Source organism: Castor canadensis, chromosome 15, assembly GCF_047511655.1.
Source record: "Castor canadensis chromosome 15, mCasCan1.hap1v2, whole genome shotgun sequence".
Lineage (NCBI taxonomy): Eukaryota > Metazoa > Chordata > Mammalia > Rodentia > Castoridae > Castor > Castor canadensis.
The window spans coordinates 23,632,691-23,640,159 of record NC_133400.1 but is presented as its reverse complement, the minus strand read 5'-3'; positions in this window follow the sequence as shown (position 1 = coordinate 23,640,159).

The following is a 7,469-nucleotide window of genomic DNA, read 5'->3' as shown; positions in this document are numbered from 1 at the left end:
AATATAAATTATCCCTAACTGCACAGATTGTATTTGTTCATAGCCTTTTTATTTTAAGAATTCTTGTTAATATTATTTTCTCTGCACATGTCACCCTAGTTAAGAAGTTTATTTCTTAGGCTGGCAGAGTGGCTCAAGTGGTAAAGCACCTACCTAGCAAGTATAAGGACCTGACTTCAAAGCCCAGTACCGCACACACACGCACACACACACACACACACACAAAAAAAAAAAGTTTGTTTCTTTTTTGTCAAAAGACAAGATTGGTCTTTTGTATGGTGTGTTATGTTCCTAATATTAATAAACAAATAATGTCAGAGTATCTTAAAAGTATTCACTGATGTTTAAAAAGCATGATTTATATACATATTCTGTAAGTACATAATATCATGAAATTTTGCAAACTAAGCGTACCATGTAACAAGATAAAGGGCAGATCTTTTACACTAACTGTCACAATACATTAGTGCTGAAATATTTGTTAAACTTTTTCATTTATTGAAGCATGTTGTTAGGCATTTGGGGACATAAATCATGAAAAGGCTGTTCACTGTCTTCAAACAGTTTGAATTAAGATAGTGATAAGACCTAGATAGAAATATCTAAAGTAAAGTATGTGTGTGTGTATGTCTGTGTGTAGATAATGTAGTATTGAAATTTCATATCAAATACAAAAAATGTTTTGGATTCAGAGATCTGGATGCATATTGGGAACTTAACTAGGTTATAAAACTATATAGCCCAGAACTTGGTATACTTTGAGTACTAAATAAAATTTAATGTCTTCCAACTGAAGACAATACCAGTAGCATAAAAGATCTAGACTCTATGGCTGCTTTTTCAATGTCCTTAGAAAATGCTGTGACTTCTTAGGAGGAAGTTTTGTGGCAATGATGTTGAGAGACACAGTGACAAACTTAAGTAAGCAGAACCAGAGGACTTTGGATCTGCAACTTCAGCTGAACACAGAATCACCTGGTTCCACATTTTAAGGTAGAATTTTGAATAAAAGCATTTGAGAGCTATACTTACTCAATTTCTCACACAAATTCCTTTTTTTCCTCTCCTTTCCTTATAGGACTAAGGTATTTTTATGGCTCCCAAATCTTTTACATGTCTATATATTACAAATTTTGTCTGTAAATGTTATTAAATGCTTTCCCATTAGTCCTTTGCTATCAGTTCTATAACAGAAAAAGTGTAGCTTACCCAGAACCATTGTATAAGGAAAAAGTTTTCTGTAATTTCCAGATCAGGAAGATCAAGTTACACTGTGATAACTCTGTTCTATTCTACTATATTTTTATGATGCACTGTATTCTCTGTAATGATACTTGCATGGACAAATTGCTACATAAGAGGTAAAACCCCTTAATTACACAGAAATAGCACACATATCTATCCTTCATTACTCCCCACCAATGATTGTCATCAATAATGAATCAAAATGAACAGAACATTCACTAATGCATTGATCCAAGCAACTTTCACCAGTTGATGAACTTGACAAGCAAAAACATTTTCTAAATAAATTTGTCACCTGTGTAGATAAGTGTAATCATCTTTTTAAGTATAGATTTCACTGTGAAGTTCAAACATCCGAAATATACTCCTTCCTCGAAGTTCTGGCATATTTTCAGTTGTAAATGTGGGTTGGAGCATTTATTATACAATAAATTTTTACCAAGCATAAGTTTTTCTTACACAGAAGTCTACCATAATAATATAATAGCTTTTACCAGTTGTGTGTTCACCAACTTTTATTATGTTCTTCCTTGAAAACAGAAACCTATTTGGTTCAGGAAAATGGAAGACTGACACAAGATTTATTTTATCTTAACATTAATTATTCTTTTTTTGTTTTCTTACAGTATCTTTCCCATATATGTTTCAAGAGTGAAGTATATGTTGTAAGTCCTCTGTTCCTCCAAATAAACAAACTCTTTAATATCTGAGTTCAGAAATGAAAAAAGAAAATGACATACTGAATCTCAGAAGAGGTTTTTATCTTCCCTGTTATGCCTTGTAGATAAGAGAAAGACCAGAGTACATAAGCAGAATTCAGTTGAGGTTACTGGAAAGCCATTTCCTTTCCTTAAAACAAAGAAACATGTGGCTGATGTCTCTATATCCCCTAAGTCTTTTTAGCTTTGAACATAAACTTCAACAGTCATACTATCACTATGAAGTATAAACATGAGAAAAGAGCAAGAAAATCAGAATTGCCAGCACAAATATCAATAAACCACTTCACTGCTGTCAGCAATCATCTAGGAACAGATTCCTTATTAACCCAAAAAAAAGTTATTTTTTGTTTAAGTAAGTTTAAGAGAAATTTGCTAGTACATTGAAAATGTTCCTAATTGAATTATGTAGCTTTATTCTTGGTTAATGCTAATGGTAAGAAGCATGTCATTTCTAATTTATATGATTGGTCAGTCAATTCCTTTAAATGTAAGTAGAAGAAAAAGAGCATCACAGCTAGCAGAGAGCATAAAGACAAAGATCAGAGTCAGGAAGGATACTCAGTCATTTCCCAGGAGACCTTGAAAGTGGATTCAGAATCTGAGGATAATGAGTCATGAGGCAGAGAACTTCTGGCATGCTCACAGCATTTTCAGTGAAGAAGTGAGTGGGGCTGGTGAAGTGGCTTAAGTGGGAGTGCACCTGGCTAGCAAGCATGAGGCCCTCAGTTCAAACCCCAGTACCACACACACATACTAGAAAGGAATTGCGTAAGTGGGAAAGCTGATGTTGGGATAAGAGTTGCCTATAATTTATGGACTGGATTGAGACTATATAATCCTAATGTTTACAAAGGAACAAGAAATGTCTTCTTAGTTTGTAAAGAGAAATTAAGCTTATCCTGCCTTGTTGTCACAGTGACCTACACTGGTGCAGACAAGCTGAATGAATGATACTTGGTACATATAAGTGCCGTCACTACTGTCTCTGCTCCAAGTAACATGCCATATGGGGTGAATCCAATCACTAACATACAAATGTACGTCTCACTATTGGCTTGGGAAATGTAGTATCCTCTTGGCTTAGCATATTTTCCTCTTTATATTATTAATCTTCCATTTGATCTTCTGTTTGAAATATGATGGAGCTATTTGATTCCTCTCTGATATTCATTAGGCAGAATATTAATTGCAGCTTGAGACACAGGACAAGGCAGAGGGAAGAAGAATATATGGAAAGGCATCAAAGCTATGCTACTTATTAAGGAAGGAACCTTATGCTGGATTAATTTACCTATATTTTGCCATGGTTTGTACTATAAAATTGCATGGTTCTGGTGAAAAAGTCTGTTACTTGGACTTGAGTATCTAATATAGTTTTATAAAAGTGGTGTACTCTAAAGAACCAGACAATACAGTTAGTGATGAAACAACCTTATATTCTCTTTTTTGAGGAATTAGCATATGAGTCATACAGAGAGACTCAGAATGGCCATAGAAACAGAGATTTATAGTATGAATGAAGTGAGCAAAAGCCAAACAGCAGAAGAATACAGAAGTAAGCCACAACCATGAGATAGCAGTGATGGGGAAGAGGTAGAAATGTTATGTCAACTTTTCTAGTTAAAAGTAATGATATTAATATTAACTGCTGTGGAAATTTAATAGTAGCTGTGATAAGCATTCTTGTGGACACATAATAATTTAGTTAATCTATATCACAAACCTATGAAGCTTGCAGTACTGTCTCATCATAAGAAGTTTATATTCAGCCTGATAGAAAACAGGCAAGTTAAACATTCTCTTCAAATTTAAAGAACAGATATGTAGAAGTGCTTAGCTTGGAACACAAGCAATCAGACTACGGAGTCTCTACTCTTTCCCTCTCCACAGCATTACCTCTGTGAAGGAATCTTAAATGGTGCTGTCCTAGATATCTTGAGGGCAAACCAGCTTCCTGTGTCTTTAAAATAAGCCCTAAGTGCCTCCCTCTGACCTTTGAAACCTGAAAGAGACCAACACATTCATGAGATTTGAGATGAACTTCTCTTGCTTGATAAGAGGTTTTAGCCTGGGAAAATCATCTAACTTATCTGAACTTGGCTTCTCTTCAAAAACCTAGGAAAAACTTCACCAAGGAAGTGCCTGAGAGGCATCGGATAAGGTAGATACATGGGAAATACTGTTGAACACAGTTCCTACCTTGTCTATTGGGAGACTTGGCACAGGTGCTTAATAAGTTTCTTGTTTGATTGAATTGAACAAAACTCAAAATACTAAAGAAATAGCAATAAATACTCAGGAAAACTACAGAACTCTTTCAATGAAAACTACTCTTTTTTCTATTATATTATAGCAAAAACATATCAGGGATTACTTTTTGTGCTACAAAATGAAACTTTCACTCAAAGGAAAACTGGAATGTGATAATATGTTCATCACTTCACTGGTTCTAAATTTTTTTCTTTCTATGTTAGCTATATGACATCAATATCAATTTTTTTCTATCAGGACAAATCTTACAAATCAGTCCAAAGTTTTGAATAATGCTACTGAGAAGAATCTTGCCTCAAGAGACTACTTATTGTCAACCAGCTTTTGGAGTAGCTGAAATAACATTGTTTTGCTCAACATCACCCTTACATCATATTTTGAAGTATAAATGTGAACAAAGAATATTTTGTTCTTTGTTTTTTTTTTATTTTCATGCGTGTTTACACACACTCTCCCACAAGTCTGGAGCATGAGCACCTGGTTCCAAATTACTTTTAAAATTTTCATTCCACTTAAGCTAATGTATTTTGTCTTGTATTAAAAACAAAAGTACTGACAGAAAAATTATATATGCATGTATATAATTTGCATGTGCATGTGAGCATGTGTATTATTTTAAATCTATTAAAAATAAGTCTAAATCAAGATGGTAAGGCTCAAGTTTTCATGAGAGGGTAACAGACATTTCCATTTATTTCTTTCTTGAGCATCTATAACTAGCACAACAAAAAGGTTATATACAATATCTTATTTGATTCTCCCCAATTTTTGAGAGAGACATTTTAAAATTAATTTTGTAAGAAAAATAGTCATGGAAGTTACTGCAAAGGCCACACAGGTGGTAAATAATTACAACAATTTGAATTCAGGCCTGTTTGATTCCATTTTCCACATTCCTTTTTATTATTACTTTTTTTTTTTAGTAGTATCACTTGCAAAATCTTTCACTGAAGTATGGTACTACACTACGTGTAAAGCTTACAATGTTTTTATTTAAAACTCAGATTAACTCTAGTCTTTCCTGGCAGCAAAATAAGGTCATCATCTAAATCACTACAAAGTACAGAACATTTAAATGTTGCTCCCAAGGTACCTTCCTTGCAGAGAATTAGAGGTCAATGCAGAAATTTATATGCTTTGGTTATGTCTTTTTTAAGAGATATCACCAAAAGTAGAGGTCCATTGTTTAGTAAAGCTTCTTCTTGACCCTGTGGTTTTGCTTAGACAGGTATAATGATATAGCTGCATTGCTATTTTTATTTGCAAAACAAAGAAAAGGGGGCTAAATTTCCAGTAAACACTATGTGAGTTCTGGCTGCCATAACAAAATCCATAGAGCTGGCTGGCTTATATACAACAGAAGTATATTTTTTCAGAGTTATGGAGCTTAAAGTCATAAATCAGGGTGCCAACATGGTTGCCCTGAGTAGAGCTCTCTTCCTCTTTGTACATGGCTCCTATCTCAGTGTCTGTGCACATGGGCTTTCCTCAGTAGCTCTGGAGTTTCCTCTTATAAGGGCACTAATCACTAATCCCATTTTAAGGGTTCCACCTTCATGACTTCATGGAAACATAATTACCTACCAAAGGCCCTATCTCCACATATAATTATATTGGAGGTGACAGTTTTAACATTTAACTTTGGAGAGGGATAATTCAGCCCATAGCAAAAGGGAACTGATGGCAAAATAAGGAGAAACCACAGGATTATAGAGAAATTAGTAGATGAACAAGATACCAGGGACCTGAAATCTAATTTTATTAAAAAAATGAGAGGATCAAATTAAGAAATTCTCGCTGGCTAAAATGAACAAACGTTTACTAAAGTTTGGGATGCCTAATATTCATTCTGGGGCTCCTTATTCTATGGTATTATGACACAACACTCCTTTGTCAACTCAAATTTTACAATTGCCTTATCTAGTGAAATCATAAGGAAAATTTTAGGGGAAAGGAATTATGTTGTTGGCAATACAAAGGGGGAACAAGCCATACATTAATTTATCACGAGCTCAAGACAAACAGGGAATTTACAATAACTCCTTCCCATATTGCATTTTCCTTAACCTCTAAATCTGTGGCCTGAAAGTAAGAGTTTTTTGGAGTTTATACTGTGTGGGAGTCCCATAGCATTTATTTGACTTTCAAACGTGATGGTATTTAGTTGAAATTTGGATTTAACAGATACTCGGTAAGCATCTACTACTTCCTTAGCACAGAGTATTAGACTGTGTGTGTAACAACCAAAGAGAGAGATGTCATTTATGCCTATGATTACTTCAATAAAATAAAGACAAAGAAATGTATGGCTGCATTGTAGTGAAGAGGAAGATAGCCTTGAAACAGGGTTGTAAAACATGGTAAACTGTCAATTAAAAGCTGTAACCTCGCACAGAGCTGTGAGGAATTGCCCATTAGAGCCATGCAAAAGTTTGGGACCAAAATGAAAGGCACCATGCAGAGATAAGCACCCATTCCTGCCTTCCTTTGTCTCCACTTGTAAATAAACTTTCCAAAGCAGGCCTCCCCCCCGCTGCTCTTATCTAAACCTTAGGTCTCTAATCCACTACTAGCCCTACTTTATGGGAGAGCACATTCCTTGTAACCTGATACCCTGCACTGCCTTTTAAATATCCTGTGAATCCTTTGTTCGGGGCTCAGACACTGGTACACGTCTGGGCCCACTAGCGTAAAAATTAAAATCTGAGTTCTCCACTCCTCCGAGTGTTGCTTTGTTTCTCCTCTGACTATATTGCCACAACAAATGGAGGCCCCAGCGAGATTCCAACCGACTGGCCCCTTGCGCCACCAGCCGGCGGCTGGGCTGCATCGGAGTAGGGAGGGACACAGGACTGAATGAGGTGGCGCGCCACCCGATGGTATTCCGGGTTCTCCTTCACCCTGGTGCCCCAACTCTCTGAGCAGTCTTGACCCGGCTTGGACTCCAAGGAGAAGTGGACCAACTCATCTGGCAGTCTTGTCCGGACTTGGTAAGCACCACCCCCGGGAAATCAGTCCTAAGTCAGGTCCCGTCCCACTGGACGGAAGGGGAGCTTGATCCACTCCCAGGAACCTCCAAGAGGAGTTCCACAGGTCTGCAGTCAGGTCCCGTCCTACTGGATAGAAGGGGAGCTTAATCCACTCCCAGAAACCTCCAAGAGGAGTTCCACAGGTTAGGCACTTCTCCTGGGGGGGGAAGGAAGATGTTATAACTTTGGTGTGAATGTGTGA